This window comes from Giraffa tippelskirchi, chromosome X (assembly GCF_054371585.1).
Source record: "Giraffa tippelskirchi isolate mGirTip1 chromosome X, T2T-mGirTip1v1.2.pri, whole genome shotgun sequence".
NCBI classification, from domain to species: Eukaryota; Metazoa; Chordata; class Mammalia; order Artiodactyla; family Giraffidae; genus Giraffa; species Giraffa tippelskirchi.
Genome location: NC_137289.1, coordinates 94,579,723 through 94,601,108, shown reverse-complemented (window position 1 = coordinate 94,601,108; position 21,386 = coordinate 94,579,723). Strand labels below are relative to the sequence as shown.

General features: G+C 43.4%; 1 pseudogene; it reads left to right on the top strand.

The window, feature by feature from the left end:
• The window catches only part of LOC145535700 (zinc finger protein 510-like), a 26,664-nt pseudogene extending 5,278 nt beyond the window's left edge, over positions 1-21,386 (top strand).

Genomic DNA, 21,386 nt, shown 5'->3' with positions numbered 1-21,386 from the left:
TAATTGGAAGGAAAAAGTTTGGATAAAGAAAAGAAGGTACTCATCAAGAAGGAAAATGCAAAATATCTACAGTTACAAATGGATAGAACAATAAGAACAAGCACTTCACGGAATGGAACCCCACATGTATAAGAAATCCAATTAACATTCAAAGTAGCAGATTATAAGAGAAATTGAAACACCACAAAGTTAGCAGCTGAGGATGAGGTATAGGGTGATGAGCAAGAGTATACAATCTGATGTCAGAGTTTGTTTGTTTGTAGAGATGACACATTCACAAACTTTGAAATTCAGATGTGTGAAAGAGTAGACACTAAAACATCTCACTCTCACCTCTACGCTCCGGTTCTCTTCCCCGGGGACTACCCATGTTAATCATTTTTTTGCTTTCTTTCCAGAAATATATCTTTAAAGATAATGTTTTTCGATTGTGTGGTACATGATTGTATTCCATCCTATACCTATGAGGAAACTTTAAACAATTAATAATATTTTATCCTTAAATTTTCTAGTGGAAAAATGGAGCAAACAGTTCAAGTACTGACATTAATAGTGTTTTGGAGATGTTTCAGTGGGTTTTTATTTTTAAAGTGTGTCAAAAAGAGTTCGTTAGTAGGAAGGGGGAAATGGCTTGAAAACAAAAAAGAATTCAGCCTTGTGCATTAATCACTCTAGTGAAGGAGACAGCTCTCCCTCAAAAAGCATCAAGGCGGGCAGCATAGATAAAGTCTGCTTTTAACATTCAGAGAAAATTATGTCTCCCTAAAGTTGTGGTGAGACTGTGGACTAATTTTCAGAGCATAGTGCTCTTAACTGGTCTATGAATCACATATGTATTTTGAACTGGCACAAAGAGCAGAAAGAGCCAAATGAATGGAAGACGTGTATGTGAATAATTATTGGAGTGGGGAATAAGCTGGATGTTTTGAGGACACGTTCATGACTCGCGGCTTCCCTCATAGCTTGGTTGTTAAGGAATCCGCCTGCAACACAGGGGACACCGGCTTGATTCCTGGGTCAGGAAGATCCTCTGAAGAACGGATAGGCTACCCACTCCAGTATTTCTGGGCTTCCCTTGTGGCTCAGCTGGTAAAGAGTCTGTCTGCAATGTGGGAGACCTGGGTTCGATCCCTTGGTTTGGAAGATCCCCTGGAGAAGGGAAAGGCAACCCACTCCAGTATTCAAGCCTGGAAAATTCCATGGGACTGTTCAGTCCATGGAGTTGCAAAGAGTTGGACACGACTGAGCGACTTTCACTTTGGCAACTGGCAGAATACAAACTCACATTCATAGCTATGTTTCCAGACTGATGACTCTATTTATGTGCTGATAAGGAAGTCTATGGGCTCAGAATGTTAAAGATAATTATTTTCAGCACAGGCATCAACATTTTACATTGAATAGTGTTAGCTGTAACTAAATATTATTGGCTCTAGTGAATTTTGTACATATATACTAAATGAAGTAGAAAGTTGGAAGAAGTCTCAATCCATGCCTGTGAATCGGGATGCATAAGATCTCTAGAATAAATGAAATGAGGCTTGTGGATAAAAAGAGTACAGCATAGGAGTGAAAGAATAGTGAAGCTTGGCAGGGATAAGACAAAGTTCTAGATTTCACTATTTTAGCCTAACTAAAAGAGGAAAACAGACTGGATTTCATGATCTGATCAGGCTCAATATTTCAAAATTTAGTATAATGGGATAATAGCATAACTTATTCATTCTATTTAATATTAAAACCTATTGTATTTCATCTTCTGTACAAAGCATCAGTGATTTTCCCTTCCAGCTGAGTTGGTACGTTACTTAGGGTAAAGCTGAGCTGCTGGAAGAACTAAATGGGTACTATGTAGGTGCATGTTTAGTCACTCAGTCGTGTCCGACTCTTTGCGACCCCGTGGACTGTAGCCCACCTGGCTCCTCTGTCCATGGGATTTCCCAGGCAGCAATGCTGGAGTGGGTTTCCATTCCCTTCTCCAGGGGATCTTCCGACCCAGGGATGGAACCCGTGTCTCTTGTGTCTCCTGCACTAACAGGTGGATTCTTTATCATCTGAGCCACCAGGGAAGCCCCCAAATGGGTACCAGATAGACTATGTAAGTGGAGACGTGCTGCATTGTTTTAATCTCTCCTGCATATGACCCATGCCATCTTGAGAAAAGTATTTACTTGTTCTGGCCTTTAGTTTCCTTTTTAAATAATGTATAATAGTATCCAGCTCATATGGTTTCTGAGAGAATTAAATGAGTTTATATGTGTGTACCTACTTCTGTGTCACATAGGACAGTGCCTGGCATGTCCTAAAAACTATAAGTACATAGCATAAACAGAGAGCAATAGGAGTGTTCTCTATCATCATCATCCTCATCCTCATCTGCTTTCCCTGTGTCCAACCTGGATCACTTGCATGTAGCTCCTCTATATTTGGCTAACTGTTCTAAGTTTGAATTTTGCCTTCTTTTTCTCCTTTTAATAAAGACACCTGAGACTGAAATCATAGAGTAGATTACCGTAAAAGCTTCATTTCACAATGAGAAACTGGATGAATTCAAGAGGAATTATTCATTGTTTCTTTTTAATTAAAATGATTATTCATTTTAACGGAGAAGGCAATGGCGACCCACTTCAGTACTCTTGCCTGGAGAATCCTAGAGACGGTGGAGCCTGGTGGGTTGCCATCTATGGGGTCACACAGAGTCAGACATGACTGAAGCAACTTCGCAGCAGCAGCAGCAGCATTCATTTTAAACAAAAACTGTGACAATACAATGACCAGATAAATATAAGGGAAACTAAGATACACCTTTGTGTCATGTTGCTTTCATCAATAAGAACAGATTGAATAAGTATAGAGATTGTGAATGTAAGTACACTGGAATAATAACTTACGTGAGCCCATAGTTAGTTCATAAGAACAACCCCTTAAACATGTGGCAGACCCTACTACAATACACTTAACGACAAGATTACTGTCGATAACACTCTTTTTCCTTAGGCCGACCCCTTTTCCAGTTTACACCTGTTGTTTGGTATAACCACTATTACTATTCTTAATGGCTGCATTGCACAGCTTGTGAGGTCTTAGTTCCCTGACCAGGGATTGAACCCAGATCCTCAGCAGTGAGACCACAGAGTCCTAATTACTGGACTGCCAGGAAGGAAGTCCCCCACCATAATTATTAACAATGCCCCTTCCCCATTCTAAAGTGCCCTGATTTAGATGATAAAGTACAAGTTTAACTCATCTACACTCCATAAGGAGATCAAACTTGTTTTTGAAATTCAATTATCAGGAAACATTTACCCTGGAAGAATTGGCATATTTTCTACCTGTGACCAATGTAAATCTTGCAAATGACTGCATTTCTTTTCCAGCTGCATCTAATAGGAAGGTAAGAAAGAAACTTATAGCTCAATTTTATTTACTTTGCAGGACTATCAGGCACAACTGTCTACACTCAAGATAGATCTTGGTGCTGACTTTGTTCATTCTCTCTATATCTCCTCTGACCTAAATTTATAGAGTCATAGCTGGACATTTTGCTTCAGGGATTCTTTTTTTTTTTCAAATAAATTTATTTATTTTAGTTGGGGGCTAATTACTTTACAGTATTGTAGTAGTTTTTGCCATACATTGACATGAATCAGCCATGGGTTTACATGTGTTCCCCGTCCTGGACCCCCCTCCCACCTCCCTCCCCACCCCATCCCTCTGGGCCATCCCATTGCCCCAGCCCTGAGTATTTGTCTCATGCAGCAAACATGGAATGGGGTTCTGTTTCACATATGATATTATACATGTTTCCATGCTATTCTCCCAGAACGTCCCACCCTCACCTTCTCCCTCAGAGTCCATAAGACTGTTCTATGCATCTGTGTTCTCTTATTCTGTCTCGCATATAGGGTTATCATTACCATTTTTCAAATTCCATATATATGCATTAGTATACTGTATTGGTGTTTTTCTTTCTGGCTTACTTCACTCTGTATAATGGGCTCCAGTTTCATCCATCTCAATAGAACCGATTCAAATGTATTTTTTTAATGGCTGAGTAATATTCCATTGTGTATATGTACCACAGCTTCCTTATCCAGTCGTCTGCTGATGGACATCTAGGTTGCTTCCATGTCCTGGCTATTGTAAACAGTGCTGCGACGAACATTGGGGTACACGCGTCTCTTTCAATTCTGGTTTCCTCAGTGTGTATGCCCAGCAGTGGGATTGCTGGGTCATATGGCAGTTCTATTCCCAGTTTTTTAAGGAATCTCCACACTGTTCTCCATAGGGGCTGTACTAGTTTGCATTCCCACCAACAGTGTAAGAGGGTTCCCTTTTCTCCACACCCTCTCCAGCATTTATTGCTTGTAGACTTTTGGATAGCAGCCATTCTGACTGGTGTGAAATGGTACCTCATTGTGGTTTTGATTTGCATTTCTCTGATAACGAGTGATGTTGAGCATCTTTTCATGTGTTTGTTAGCCATCTGTATGTCTTCTTTGGAGAAATGTCTGTTTAGTTCTTTGGCCCATTTTTTGATTGGGTCGTTTATTTTTCTGGAATTCAGCTGCAGGAGTTGCTTGTATATTTTTGAGACTAATTGTTTGTCTGTTGCTTCGTTTGCTATTATTTTCTCCCATTCTGAAGGCTGTCTTTTCACCTTGCTTATAGTTTCCTTTGTTGTGCAAAAGCTTTTAATTTTAATTAGGTCCCATTTGTTTAGTTTTGCTTTTATTTCCAATATTCTGGGAGGTGGGTCATGGAGGATCCTGCTGTGATTTATGTCGGAGAGTGTTTTGCCTATGTTTTCCTCTAGGAGTTGTATAGTTTCTGGTCTTACGTTTAGATCTTTGATCCATTTTGAGTTTATTTTTGTGTATGGTGTTAGGAAGTGTTCTAGTTTCATTCTTTTACAAGTGGTTGACCAGTTTTCCCAGCACCACTTGGTAAAGAGATTGTCTTTTCTCCATTGTATATTCTTGCCTCCTTTGTTGAAGATAAGGTGTCCATAGGTGTGTGGGTTTATCTCTGGGCTTTCTGTTTTGTTCCATTGATCTATATTTCTATCTTTGTGCCAGTACCATACTGTCTTGATGACTGTGGCTTTGTAGTAGAGCCTGAAGTCAGGCAGGTTGATTCCTCCAGTTCCATTCTTCTTTCTCAAGATTGCTTTGGCTATGCTTCAGGGATTCTTAAAGGCCCCCTAAAGACACTGGGAAAGCAATGGATGCAAAAAAACAAATACATGAATTAATGATAGCTCATTAAAAACTTGGTTACTTCCTGCTTTTTTGGGAAGGAGCTTGGTCTGTGAAGTCATAAGTGTTGTAGAGATCAGATCCACCCGTCTGAAAACACCCACACTTCAGCTGGGGGTCGCACCCTGTGGGAGACCCAAGGAGCACCATATTTCTATGGCCACAAGCTGTGTATCTGTAACTGATATGATTGTGTGACACTTAGAAAAGGCAGGTTTCTCACTGGGACTAAGTGTACCGACTATCCCCTCCTAAGTCGTTAAATATTTTTCCTTACACCCTGATCCAAGACTTCAATTTCTAGAAATCAGTCACGTATATGAAGAAAGATTTAAGTGCATAAATGTAACTACAGTGGTATTAATTGTCAAAACCCAAACTATCCTTCATGCATGTTTACTAACAGTATCAGTACAGTTCATTCGCTCAGTTGTGTCCAAATTTTGCGACCCCAGGGACTGCAGCACGCCAGGCTTCCCTTTCCATCACCAACTGCCGTAGCATGCTAAAACCCATGCCCATCGAGTTGGTGATGCCATCCAACCATCTCATACTCTGTTGTCCCCTTCTCCTACAGCCTTCCATCTTTCCCAGCAACGGGGTCTTTTCTAATGAGTCAGTTACTCACAACAGGTGGCCAAAGTATTGGAGCTTCAGCTGCATCATCAGTCCTTCCAATAATATTCAGGACTCATTTCCTTTCAGATTGACTGGTTGGATCTCCTGGCAGTCCAAGGGACTCGCAAGAGTCTTCTCCAACACCAAAGTTCAAACGCATCAATTCTCTGCCCGTCAGCTCTCTTTATGGTCCAACTCTCACATCCACACATGACTACTGGAAAAACCATAGCTTTGACTAGACGGACCTTTGTGGGCAAAGTAATGTCTCTGATGTTTTTCATGCTCTCTTGGATTGTCATAGCTTTTCTTCCAAGAAGCAAGTGTCTTTGAATTTCATGGCTTCAGTCACCATCTGCAGTGATTTGGAGCCCAAGAAAATAAAGTCTCTCACTGTTTCCATTGTTTCCCCATCTATTTGCCATGAAGTGATGGGACCGGGTGCCATCATCTTCGGTTTTTGAATGTTGAGTTTTAAGCCAGCTTTTTCACTCTCCTTTTCCACTTTCATCACGAGGCTCTTTAGTTTCTCTTTGGTTTCTGCCTTAAGGGTGCTGAAATTTGCACCTGTGAAGTTATTGATATTTCTCCCGGCAATCTTGATTCCAGTTTGTGCTTCATCCAGCCAGGCATTTCCCATGATGTACTCTGCATAGAGGTTAAACAAGCTGGGTGACAGTATACAACCTCGACGTACTCCTTTCCCGGTTTGGAACCAGTCTGTTCTACCACGTCCAGTTCTAACTGTTGCTTCTTGACCTGCATACAGATTTCTCAGGAAGCAGGTCAGGTGGTCTGCTATTCCCATCTCTTGAAGAATTTTCCAATTTGTTGTGATGCACACAGTCAAAGGCTTTAGCATAGTCAATAAAGCAGAAGTGGATGTTTTTCTGGAACTCTCTTGCTTTTTCGATGATTCAACGGATGTTGCAATTTGATCTCTGGTTCGTCTGCCTTTTCTAAAAGCAGCTTGAACATCTGGAAGTTCACGGTCCACGTACAGTTGAAGAAGCCTGGCTTGGAGAATTTTGACCATTACTTCGGTAGCGTGTGAGGTGATTGCAATTGTGCAGTAGTTTGAACATTCTTCGGCATTGCCTTTCTTTGGGATTGGAATGAAAACTTACCTTTGCCAGTCCTGTGGCCACTGCTGAGTTTTCCAAATCTGCTAGCATTTGAGCACAGCACTTTCAGAGCATCATCTTTTAGGATTTGAAATAGTTCTACTGGAATTCCATCACCTCCACTAGCTTTGTTCATAGTGGTGCTTCCTAAGGCCCACTTGAGTTCACACTCCAGGTTGTCTGGCTCTAGGTGAGTGATCAGACCATCATGGTTATCTGGTTCATGAAGATCTTTTTTGTATAGTTCTCTGTATTCTTGCCACCTCTTCTTAATATCTCCTGCTTCTGTTGAGTCCATAACATTTCTGTCCTTTATTGTGCCCATCTTGGCATGAAATGTTCCCTTGGTGTTTCTAATTTTCCTGAAGAGATCTCTAGTCTTTCCCATTGTGTTGTTTTCCTCTATTTCTTTGCATCGATCACTGAAGAAGGCTTTCTTATCTCTCCTTGCTAGTCTTTGGAACTCTGCATTCAAATGGGTATATCTTTCCTTTCCTCCTTTACCTTTAGCTTCTTTTCTTTTCTCAGCTATTTGTAAGGCCTCCTCAGACTACCATTTTGCCTTTTTGCATTTTTTTTACTTGGGGATGCTCTGGATCAGTGCCTCCTGTACAATGAACCTCTGTCCATAATTCTTCAGGCACTGTGTCCTTTGGATCTAATCCCTTGAGTCTATTTGTCACTTCCACTCATAATCGTAAGGGATTTGATTTAGGTCATACCTGAATGGTCTAGCGGTTTTCCCTACTTTCTTCAGTTAAAGTCAGAATTTGGCAATAAGGAGTTCATGATCTGAGCCACAGTCAGCTCCCGGTCTTGTGTTTGCTGACCATATAGAGCTTCTCCATCTTTGGCTGCAGAGAATATAATCAACCTGATTTTGGTATTGACCATCTGGTGATGTCCATGTGTAGAGTCTTCTCTTGTGTTGTTGGAAGAGGGTGTTGCTATGAGCAGTGCGTTTTCTTGGCAAAACCCTGTTAGCCTTTGCCCTGCTTTGTTTTGTCCTTCCAGGCCAAATTTGCCTGTTACTCCAGGTATCTCTTGACTTCCTGCTTTTGCATTCCAATTGCCTATAATGAAAAGGACATCTGTTTTGCGTGTTAGTTCTAGAAAGTTTTGTAGGTCTTCATAGAACTGTTCAACTTCCGCTTCTTCAGCACTACTGGTTGGGGCATAGACTTGGTTTACTGTGCTACTGAATGGTTTGCCTTGAAACGAGCAGAGATTATTCTGTCATTTTTGAGATTGCACCCAAGTATCAGACTCTTGCACATCAGACTCTTTCACTGACTGTGAGGGCTACTCGATTTCTTCTAAGGGATTCTTGCCCACAGTGTTAGATATAACGGTCATCTGAGTTAAATTCACCCATTCCAGTCTATTTTAGGTCACTGATTCCTAAAATGATTCCTAGATTGACAGTATATTGGTTATAAAAATGATGATACATGCAAAAACTCAATATTATGCAACTGTTAAATTTGCATACAAAAATATTTGCCGACATGGAGAAATGTTTAAGTTAGTGTAAAGAGCAAAAAATGAAGGTAAACAAACAATTCTAATTTTCATATAAACTAAGTGTGCATATATTACTAATATATTAAACACTCAGGAACAGACACACATGCACATACACAGAAAAAATGTCTGAAACCATAAACATCAAAACGTTAATAGAATTGATAGTTAGGTGATAATAGAGTTAGAGGTCATTTTAATTTTCTTCTTTCTACTTAGATTGTGTCACTTCCTGTTACAAAAATGAAACTATTTTTATATAATCATATATATTAATATACATTTTTACACATTTATAAACATATATGAATCTATATAATAATATAAAATACATTTAACTATTTCAAATCCATATAATCAACAAAACTAAAGTAATGCAGTTTTATAACACATACTGTCTTACTGAGCTCCTGTGACAACCAGCCTGTCCCCGAAGTTGACAGCAGACTCGGGAGTGTCAGAAGAAGGGAGCTGTGGGGCAATGTCTGGCTCCCTCATTCTCCTCTGTTTGCAAAATTTCAAGGGGAACTTTTAGTGGGAAAGCTGGTCTTGGCTGGAGTGTGGGGAGGGTGGAGGACACAGTCAGGAGACCTGGCTCCAGTTCATTACAGTCACAACCCCAGGGACCTGGGCAACTCATGTACCTTCTCAGGCCACTTTATTCATCTTTGAGAAGAAGAGGAAGAACTAGAAGGGCCCTAGAGACTGTGTTCACCCTACTACCTGGCCATCCTCTAGGTTCCAAAAAAAAAAAAAAGGAATTTTCTGCCCTAGATCAGGGTAGAGGGGAAATTAGCAAATCCCCAAGGATCAGGAAAACAGAAGTTCGGGTGGTGATCAGCTGAGCCTTTGCCACAGAGCCAGTGGGGCGTGCTGGACATCAGGGGGCAATGTCTCCCAGGCTGGGGCTGGTGGTCACCCTACCTGAACATTGCTGCCTGCAGACACCCTGGACCTCCCCCTCTCCCCGGCTCTGGGGCTCACCCTTCATCCCACCTTTCCTCCATCAACTACATCACATTTTTCACTGAAACAGGCAGGGCTCTGGATGTGGGACACCAGCCACGTGGTACTCACGCTCAGCAGTGGGATGGTGATTCATCTCAGGGGCAGCAAGTCTGGAATCTGCCCCTCCTGTGACACACTTGCTCTGCCCTGAGGCCCTGCTGATCAATATCAGGTACCTCATTTAATTTTCACTGTAACCTTGCCAGCTACATGACAATGATGATCATTAAAACCATTTGGCAGCAGAAGCTGTTGAAGCACAATGAGGCTAAGTCAGTTATCCCAAGGTCACACTACTAGCAAGTAGAAAGACCAGGAAATACTGAAGCCAAGGTCAGCCGACTCCAAAGTCAGTCTGTGATTCTGAACCCCATACCGGGTCGGCTCCCAATAAACAATACTCCTATTATCCATCGTCTTCAAGATGCTCCGGCTGAAGGAGGACATCTTGTGGGCATAAACTGAGCTTCTGCATATTTCTGTGCACATCCACAGCAACCTGCTTGAATTTCCCTTTTCTGACAGAGGCCAAAACTCAAACTCATCCTCCCTCCTTTCTTAGACCCTGGAAACCAGGTGTGCACCAAGTCCCCCTGTGACTGACCAACTCAAAAATGTTGGTCTCTGCTCACCTCACGTCCCTGGCACTATACCCCTGATTCCTCTCGCTGCCAATCACTCACTGACCAGCAGAATCCACCCATGGATGCACTACAGGGACTGCCAGAGGACACTTCAAAGTCACTTGAATGGCCAGGCTCCTCATATTACTAATCCACAGTGATGACTATGACAACACTGAATAATAACCAACACAAGTGCAGCAGTGCCCCATCCCACGCAGGTTTCCAATTATCTGTCTCCCCAGACTACCAATTAATGACCCACGTAGTTTTGAAAACTGCCTCATGGAGCAGCCAAACACTGAACTTTCCTGATGGATGCTATGGTTTTCATTTCAGAAACCCACCTAGTATCTTTCACAAAATCACTGACCCTCCAGTCCCTACCTGTCTGTCTCCACATCCCCATAAACTGAGTTGTCGAAAACAACACATACTGATTATCTCATAGTTTCTGTGGGTCAAGATCCTAGGCACGGCGTAGCTCGATTGTCTGTTTCAGGGTCTCTCGTGTGGCTGCCATCAAGGTCTCAGCAGGGCTTGGGGCCTCATGCGAAGGCTCACCTGGGGAAGGATGTTTTTCCAAGCTCATTTATGTGGTTTTTTGCAGGATCCAGTTCATCTGGGCTGTTGGACTGAGAGCCTCAGTTTCATACTATTCGTCAAAGGCAATCCTGAGTTCCCTGCTATCTAGGCCTCCCCAACACGGCAAGTTGGTTCACTAAGTCCACAAGGAAGAGAGTCTGTTAGCAAGACACAAGCTACAATCTCTTGTAAGCAAATCACGAAGGTGGCATCTCCTTAGTGTTAAAGGTATGCTACTGCTTAGAAGTGAGTCACACAAATGGAGGGAATTACACAAAGTCTTGACTACCAGGAGTCTGGGATCACTGGGAGCCATCTTAGAAGCCACTTCTCATAGGCCATCAATAAAGAAGGACTCTTGGATACCTATATGTGTATGGCTGAGTCCCTTTGTTTGCCACCTGAAACTATCACAACATTGTTAATCTGCTACACTCCAATACAAAAATAAAAAGTGTACTTAAAAAGAAGGACTCTAGTGCAGAGATCCTATACCCACTCCCAAGAAAACACTCCTTAAAGCAAAAGAACAACAGGTTCAGACACTAAATAATTTGAAGACTCTTCCACCAGTTTACTCTATTTGATGAAAACACTAAAGGAAGTATTCTAAATAAATGAATACGGAATGAGAAGATAGACCTCAAAATAAGAGAGCAAAACAATGGTTAGCAACAACTGTTGTGGTAAAACATTTGCACATTCATGTAACTAGAGTTAAATTATGGTAAATAAAGTGATTGGGACCTTGAGGTACAAATACTAAGTAAGTTTTCTTGAAGCAGAATTGACTTACCCTAAGAAAAATACAGTCTTCCAAAGATCAGTATAAATATTGCTAGAAAAACCCAAAAATAATACTGTTCATCTTCCTGAGGCAAATACGGGTGATAAATATCCTTCTCTACAAGGAAAGGCTGATTATATTCTGATCAAATAATAGAGAACACATAAATCATGCCTGTTAGAAGTGACCCAATATATAATTGTACAATTAGTAAACATAAAAAGCATTAATGCGGTAAGGGGGAGGGACAAAAATGAACAGAAGCATCAAAGTATTAGGAAGAAGGAAAGAAAAACGTTGCATTTAGGAAACAGTAAAATTGATAATAAGGATGGTATAATAGAAAAGACAAGATTATCGTACTTACACGTATTTAAATGGACTAAAGCCGAAGACACAAGTGTGCGATGAGAGCAACAAATGCATACAGTTGAAAAGAAGCATACCTTAAACAGTGAGAAAAATAAGGTTTAGGCAAAGATACACAAGGTTGTGCATGCTCAGTTGCTCAGTCGTGTCTGACTCGTTGCAAGTCCTGGACTGTAGCCCCCAGGCTCTTCTGTCCATGGAATTTTTCAGGCAGGAATACTGGAGTGGAGCGCCACTTCCTACTCCAGGGGATCTTCCCGACCCAGGGATAGAACCCATCTCTCCTGCATTGCGGGTGGATTCTTTACCACTGAGTCACCTGGGAAACCCACACACAAGGTTAGTGGCTGCAAAATAAAAGAAGCAGTGATGATGTGCTTGGCAAAGTAAATTCAAGGTCAAAAGGACTCAACAAGCAAAACAGAGAAAACCTATAGTGGTGTTGTGCAAAAGAGCCTAAGATTGTGCAAAACTTTAGGGTTTCCCACCTCTACCTGCCAAAAACACAACTACAAAGAGAAATTTGTCTTAAAATATTACAACATTTATTCTATCTTTTGATAACAGAAGAGTTGGAACAGACAAAAAGACAAAAGTCAGAGTAAAGAAGCAGTAACTGTCAAACTAGATAGAAAAGTCCTAATGAGTAATCTGAACCTAACAGAAAATATGTTTTCTTACATCCATGAAAAGTCTTACAAAACTCACTTGAGTAATCTGGGCCACAAAGAAAATCTTGAGTCATATTTTGAGTATTCATATTCAACATGCTACATTCTCTCATCACAGTAAAAGCATAATTACAAATATAGAAAGGAAAGATAGCCAAAACTGCTTAAGCAGTTAGAAACTAAGAAACATTCCTCAAAAGGTAGAATCAGAGTGAGAAATCAATTCTGAAGTTGCACTTTTCAGACCAGAGTTTATGAGGTACAGCTGCATTAGAAAAACGTGTGTAGTTTCAAATCCTTTACTACTATAATAGACTGGAAAACAAAAAATAATAAAGTTAGGAATTCAATTCAAGAAAGAACAAAATGAAGCAAACACATACAAATGAAACACAAAACAAACAATCAAGGTGGCAATTAATCAAATGAAAGTTTACATAAATAAATATAAACTTAGGGAGTATAAATAAAACTAACATCTAATCTTATAATTATTTAAAGGGATTAGCTCCTGGAAAATATGATCAAGAAAGAAAAAAATACAATACTGGGAATAAAAAAAGGAGATATGGCACCAGATAGGGAGTGCATTAGATAACTAATATACTCGTGATGGTGGAATACGAGGTGTAAGTCTAGAGCAACATCCCGAAATATTTAGATGAAATATCTGAGTCCATGCAGAAGAAACAATAGTGAAAATTACTTGCCCCCCCAAAATCTCTGAGGGTCAAGTGAATATAAAAAGAACAGGAAGAGTAGTTGAAGTCTCTCATTGGAGGCATACCAGTCCCCACAGGCAGCGTTACTGGACACACCTCCACTGGCCTGGCAGGGCCTGGCAAAGGCAGATGTGGCAGAGGTCCCAATCCTCTTCTGGCAACCCTACAGGCATTAGGTAGACAGAGTCAGCTGGAAAGAGTAGACCCAGAGCAGGGTAGTGGGAAGAGGAGAACAAGACAGGATCAGAGGTCTGGGAGTGGGGGTGTGCATAGACCAGGACTCTACTGACAGGGGCCAAGGCTGACAGAAGGGCTGGGATCTCATGGTATGGTGAGGGGTGGAACAAGATGGGCAGGGGCAAGGGCACGATCGCATTGACACCTTGAACTCTCCTCAGTGTCCCAAAGCGGAATCATCACCTTTTCCCTCCATTGCAACATTTTTCCAGCACCTCTGGCCTGGGGAATGCCAAGAATTATACAGAAGTTGGTCAAAGTGCACTGATCAGGTGACAATGACAGAACTGATGGCCTGGGATGGGGGACTCAGGGTCACTGGTGCCCACTTTGTAGCCTCACCTCTCCCTTGACAGAAAAGGACAAACTGAGCTGAGTGTGCAGCACTTCTCAGCCAACTCCAAATGAGCCTGCCACCCAAGTAAAGCTGCACTGTGACCCACCACCATCGGAGGTGTGGAATTGAGTTTGTGGGCACAGAGACTGGATTAGGGGCCACCAGGAGATATTAAAATGTCTTGCTAATCTCAAGTTTCTAAACAAAACTCTGGCCAGTGGGAGATGAGCACAGGGCAGACCCTTTGGCCCCGCCCAGATTCAGGAAAGAGAGAGACGGGGGATAAGAGAAAGGACTGAAATGGGGAAATTTTAAAGACCAGTCCACCTTAAGGAGGCGTAGAGACAGGATACTAAATGGGGAACAGAGAAGCACAGAGAAACTTTGAGATGCCCTGAGAAAGACATGGTTATAGGAACAGGTGTGTGAGAAATTTGTAGTGTCTCCCTTGGGCCAGGTATCGGGCATAGGACCTCAGTTGAGCAGAGCTCAGCTGTCTATTCTGGAGCGAAGGTCAGTGGTGAGTGGATCATGCTGGATTGCTTGGTGAAGCATCAGGGCCGGCAACCCTGTCCGATTCATCATGGCTGTGCGCTCCTTGTGTTCCTGCTCAACCAGCTCGTGCAACTGCGGGGGGTAAGTGTGAGAAGGGGCTTCTAGGATCCCATGCTGCCCCTCAGCCACACTCAGCCTCGTAACCTACCACACAAACATGCTCTAGGTCCACCTCGGCACGCCTCAGCTTCTCCCAGCAATAGTGGAGGTTGCAAAGGCATTTGGGGAGATGACAGAAATCATCAGTGACCTCAAAGACATTGTGCACTAGTGGACAACCACACACCTGATCATCTGGAGCCTGAGGGCAGAAAGAATAATGATGAGGTATGGAGGGGGGTGGCTATGGAGGGTGATCAGGCAGGTAAATGAGAGGAAGAGGGGGATTGGAGGGCAGTCGGGCAGAAGGAGAGGGCCGGGAAGTGACCTAGCAGGAAGGAAGAGAGGAATTCAGTGATTACTAGGTAAAGAAGAAGGGGGCAAAGCGGGTATGATCAAGCACGGAGGATGGAGGAAGAAGCTAAGCTGGGATGTAGGAAAGGGTGTGATGGGTAGGATGGATGGAAGAGTAGAAAGAGATCAAACAGGAAGGAGAGGAAGGATGGAGGGGAAGTCTGACAGGGAGAAGTAGATGAATGTGAGTGACAGCCGCCCAGTCATGTCCAACTCTTTGCGACCCCATGGACCCATGGAATTCTCTAGGCCAGAATACTGCAGTGGGTAGCCTTTGTCTTCTCCAGGGGATCTTCCCAAACCAGGGATTGAACCCGGGTCTTCCGCATTTCAGGCGGATTCTTTACTAGCTGGACCACAGTAGATGAATGGAGGTTGGTAAAACACAGAGGAGGTGAGGAATGGGGTCAGGAGTGTGGAGGGATGAGGGCTGATCAAGCAAAGAAGAAGGGATTTTGGAGATGAGAAGCAGGGAGAAGGTGACTGGACAAGTGAGGCAGCAAGAACAAAAACATAAATGAAGGGAAGTCCGAAATTCAAAAGAGAAGAATTGAGGGTGGCTTTTCAGGGATGGTTGGGGTGGAATGTCGGGCAGGGGCTAGGAAAAGAAAGTAGCTGGGCACGCAAGGAGACAGGAGGAACAGGAGATGGTTTTACTGAGCAGGAGAGGAATGGAGGCTAGACAGGCAGAAAGAGAGAGACAGGCAGAAAGAGAAATGTTTGGAGGGGTGTGGTCAGGCAAGGAGCTTATCAATAAAGAAACAGCAACCAGGCAGAGAGAAAAGTGAGACTAGAAGATGCCTGAGCAGTAGGGCGGGGGAGTGTAGGGGAGGTCAGGAAGAGAGGAGGGGACCCATCGAGATTGGTCAGTAGGTATGAAAGCAGTCAGGCAGAGGGAAGAAGGAATAGGAGGCACTTCAAGCATGGAGAACCAGAAGAAGAAGGTGGTCAGGTAGGGAGAAGGGGAGAAATGGAAGGTCATGAAATAGAGAAGGAAAAGTCTCACCTTGGGGTCCACTGAGGGCTTGGGACCTCTTACTCTGTGGGTTGTAAACATCTTAGAAGAGCCTTGTGGCTCTGGGGAGAGATTGAAAGTGAGGTGCTAAAGATGAAGAGGAGGGTGGTTTCACCCTGAACCCAGGCCACACTTTCTCCCAATCCCACCCAAGTGGGCTTCCCTGGTGGCTCCTCACACAAACCCTGCCCCCCAATTCACCCACTTTTGCCTCTGAGCCCACCCACATCCTGCCCTTGATCTTGCCCACCCTGCTCCTGCTCCTGTCCACATCATGCCTTGGAAGCTTCAGCTTCATCATCAGTCCTTCCAATGAATATTCAGGGATGATTTCCTTCAGGATTCACTGGTTTGATCTCCTTGTAGACCAAGGGACTCTCAAGAGTCTTCTGCAGCATGAATATTTACCAGAAAAGGCAAGCATAGATTAGCCTCAGGGAAAGTTATTGAAACCTGTAGTTCACTGGGTTCCACCTCCAAGGTTCCCTCAATCAGTTGACTTTGAGACTTTTCCCTAGTATTCCCTGGCTGAGGGTTTCGTCCTGGGCTTTCCTGATTCCCTTGTTCCGGCAGGTTCTGCATTCTCAGGAGTCTCTTTCTCCAGTCCCTCATCCAGTGTCTTGGCATAATGTAATAATGACATACAGTTTTCCCACCTAACTTGGCTCCCTTCACGTGTTGTCCAGAGTAGGGGTTCTTCCCTTAGAAAATAGCTGTAACCAAGTGGCTAACACAGTGATGTTTAACTGCTTCTTTTCTCCTTCCTTTTTCTCTAGCATGCCCCCAAATTGAGCAGCTGCTGCTAAGTTTTATGCAATTGTCTGTTCTAGGTTGAAGCAAACGTTGCTAGGACTAGTGGGTGATTTTGAACTGCCTCTGGATCCAGGCCGGTAAGTTGTGGGGTGATTTCTCCCAGCTCACTTTTCGTAGAAGGACTTCAAGTATGGCTATCTGCAGGCCTCTCAGTGGGTCCCTCAAGTCATTAGTTCTTCCATGGTTGTGGGAGGTGGCATATAGTCTGAGTCTTTTGGCCACCTTTCCCCCTGATATGCTGGGTTGCTTTTCGGTCCTGACATGCCTGCTCCATCAACCAACCACAGCCTGCTGCTTGCAGAATTCTGTGCAGCTACCAGGGCACATCCCAATGTTTGGGGCTGTAAATTGAAAACACACTGCCAGGTACTTGTGCAAACTTCTGTGGGTCTTTCCTGGGCCCACAAAAAGAATCCCTCAGTGAATAATGTAGGGAAGTTGAACAGCATGTAGATTTGTACTGTTTCAAGTCTGGGTAGCCACTTAATGGCATCAGTTTCATTGGCAAAGTGGTTAGGGAAGGCTAACTGTCTTGTCATTGAGTCAGGAAAAATGTAGAATTAGATGACTCTTGGGTTTCCTTTCCCATATTGTATTTTTCAGCCTAGCACCATTTTTGCTGGTCTTCCAAGTGACAAATCCCCATCCTGTAGCCACCATGGGAGGTGGGGTGGGGACACCATCTTTTATTAAAGTTCCCACTTACTCCTTAACAGTATTGCTTTCTCATCTCTGCTTTTCTAGCTATATAGTTTGTAGATAAGAAAATACTCTTGAAGGCCGAGATCTAGGCTAAGCCCGAAATGGAGTCAGAGCTGGGGCATGAGACTCACACACCTCACATAGGGCCGATAATTCATTACTGTCTCCTTGGCCTTCTTTGCAGGGAAATCTATTTAACTGCCCATCTTGAAGATCATAGTTTTGCCTTCACTAGAAGTCTGATCGAGGTGTGAAGATAAAGAGATGCTATGGAAAGGGACCAAAATGAGGGGAGACAGCAGAGAAAGGAGGAGGAGGATTTGCAGAAAGAGAAAGTGACTTTAATTCTCCCATTTCCTCTTCCATTTTCCTACATCTTCCCAAATAATGTTTAACCTTCTTCCTAGGATGATACTCATCCTGTAAACACAAGTAATTCCTTTGCTGGGGATGAAAGTGCAAGTGTTAGTCGATCAGTCGTGTCCACCTCTTTGCAACACCATGGACAGTAGCCTGCCAGGCTCCTCTGTCCGTGGGATTCTCCAGGCAAGAATACTGGAGTGGGTTGCCATTCCCTTCTCCAGGGGATCTTCCTGACCCAGGGATTGAACCCAGGTATCCTGCATTGCTAGCAGATTCTTTACCGTCTGAGCCACCAGGGAAACCTGGGCAAGAGGTTCTTCTAAAAACCACCGCATGTGTTAATTCATCCAAATTAATGGAAGCATCCTCAGGCCAACATAAGCCTGCATTTTCCTTTCAAATGGATTCCCTTCCAAATGTCATCTAGAGCTCTAGTGGCCATTCAAGAGAGATCTGCAGGCAACATCTGGGCTTCCCATCTTTCCCACCATTAAAGCTGATGGTGACCCTGATGGATTTTTAGGTCCTGTATTATGCATGCTTACTCAAAAAAAAATCTAGAATTTGGACAGTGAGATCCATGCAGGTAGTATTGGAAAAGAGCAAAGAGCTAAGGGGGAGGCATTTTATAATTCATCTTCACTGGTCTGCTCAGTTCGGGAAATTTCAGGCCATCCCAGCCTCATCAGCAAACTGGGAAAATTAAAAATACAGTCTCCTGAAAACGCAGGAGATCTTCTCCACAAATGGAGAATAGAGACAGAATGATTTCATTACTGAGTATTAAACCAGACTGTGCTTGGCATCATGCGCAATCTGCTAATCAGACTGCAAAGGTAGCAAGAAATCAACCTTTTGCTTAACTGAGCATACACAGTCCAGTACCTGAATGTTCTTAAGAAGAACGACAACTAGTGGTCCTGCAAGAGGACCTGAGACCACCATTTTCTCTACATTCTCTTGTAGTTCATCCTAAGCTCAGCTGGTCATGGTAGTGGCATCTGTGCCAGTTAATTGTCTTTATCCGAAGGCAGAGTCAGACTTCTCCTGTCTCTTATGACAAGCAGGTATCAAGGAAAGATAAGCAAGCCTTCCTAAGTGATCAATGCAAAGAAACAGAGGGAAACAATAGAAAGGGAAAGACTAGAGATGCCTTCAAGAACATTAGAGATACCAAGGGTACATTTCATGCAAAATTGCGCACAATAAAGACAGGAATGGCATGGACCTAACAGAAGCAGAAGATATTAAGAAGGGGTGGCAAGAGTACACAGAAGAACTACACAAAACAGATGTTAATGACCCAGATAACCACGATGGTGTGATCACTCACCTAGAGTCAGATATCCTGGAAGTCAAGATATCCTGAAGTCAGATATCCTGAAGTCAAGTGGGTCTTAGGAAGCACCATTATGAACAAAGTTAGTGGAGGTGATGGAATTCCAGCTGAGCTATTTCAAATCCTAAAAGATGATGCTGTGAAAGTGCTGCGCTCAAATGCCAGCAAATCTGGAAAACTCAGCAGTGGCCAGAGGACTGGCAAAGGTCAGTTTTCATTCCAATCCCAAAGAAAGGCAATGGCAAAGAATGCTCAAACTACCACACAATTGTACTCATCTCAAACACTAGCAAATTAATGCTCCAAATTCTCCAAGCTAGGCTTCAACAGTACGTGAGCCGAGAATTTCCAGATGTTCAAGCTGCTTTTAGAAAAGGCAGAGGAACCAGAGATCAAATTGCCAACATCCGTTGGATCATAAAACAAGCAAGAGGATTCCAGAAAAACATGCATTTCTGCCTTATTGACTATGCTAAAGCCGTCGACTCTGTGGATCTCAACAAACTATGGAAAATTCTTCACGAGATGGGAATACCACACCACCTAAGCTGCCTCCTGAGAAGCCTGTATGCAGGTCAAGAAGCAACAGTTAGAACTGGACATGGAGGAACAGACTGGTTCGAAATTGAGAAAGGATACGTCAAGCCTGTATATTGTCACCCTGCTTATTTAACTTCTATGCAGAGTACCTCATGGGAAATGCCTGGCTGCATGAAGCACAAACTGGAATCAAGATTGTCGGGAGAAATATCAATAACTTCACATGAGCAAATTACACCACCCTTAAGGCAGAAACCAAAGAGAAACTAAAGAGCCTCATGATGAAAGTGGAAAAGGAGAGTGAAAAAGCTGGCTTAAAACTCAACATTCAAAAAACAAAGATGATGGCATCCTGTCCCATCACTTCATGGCAAATAGATGGGGAAACAGTGGAAACAGTGAGAGACTTTATTTTCTTGGGCTCCAGAATCACTGCAGATTGTGACTGCAGCCACAAAATGCAAAGATGCTTGCTCCTTGAAAGAAAAGCTATGACAATCCAAGAGAGTGTGATAAAAATCAGAGACATTACTTTGCCCACAAAGGTCCGTCTAGTCAAAGCTATGGTTTTTCCAGTAGTCATGTATGGATGTGAGAGTTGGACCATAAAGAGAGCTGAGAGGCAGAGAATTGATGCTTTTGAATTTTGGTGCTGGAGAAGACTCTTGCGAGTCCCTTGGACTGCCAGGATATCCAACCTGTCAATCCTAAAGGAAATGAGTCCTGAATATTCATTGGAAGGACTGATGCTGCAGCTGAAGCTTCAATACTTTGGCCACCTGATGTGAATAACTGACTCATTAGAAAAGACCCTGTTGCTGGGAAAGTTTGAAGGCTGTAGGCGAAAGGGACACAGAGGATGAGATGGTTGCATGGCATCACTGACTCGACAGACATGAGTTAGAGCAAGCCCTGGGAGTTGGTGATGGACAGGGAAGCCTGGCGTGGTGCAGCCCATGGGGTTACAAGGAGTCAGACAGGACTGAGGGACTGAACTGAACTGAACTGTGTTCCAGCTTAGAGCCAGGGCCTGAGGCTAAGGTGCCAGGATGACAGAGAGACAGAGCACTGTCTGCTTTGGTGTTTATAGTTCAAGGAGATGGCTCCTAGGCCCAAAAGAAAATTATTCCCGGGTTGTTTTGCTGACAGAAGGCTTATGAACCCTTTTCAGATTTACATATGTACCCAAGGGGCAGAGGAAGGGTTTATAAATACCAGTTTTCTCAAGGAAATGTTCTAAGAAAAGGGAAGGAGGAAAAGGTCTCTTTCTCTTCTAGCAACAGGGAAGATTCCGTTTTTTAAAAACGGCTGTGAGTTTTAAAAGGCTGTGAGTTTCCTAAGCCTGAGTTCCCGCAGAGGTGACGCAGATCATCCTTGACAAATGCCTGCCTGTGCACTGAGTTGCCTTACAGGAAAGGACCCTGAGCCTGGGCAACCTGCTCCCTAAGAGAAGCCTGGAAACCAGCCTTGGAGTCATTTGCTGTAAGCACAAACCTGAGAAATGCCAGGGAAAGAGCACTCGGGGCCTTGCTTTCCTGTCACACTCAGCAAGATGTGTAGGAGCGCAAGAGACCCATGGAGGAGTGTCTTCCAAGTCCAGTGGGACAGAAAAGAAGGCCTAGGCGGTGACACAGCACTCCCAGTGCCATCAGTCTGTGCTGTACATTTGTTTACAGCCACAAAGTCTCAAATGGCCAGGGCCACCGGAGCAACATACATTCCGCTGGCGGTAATCCACAGTGA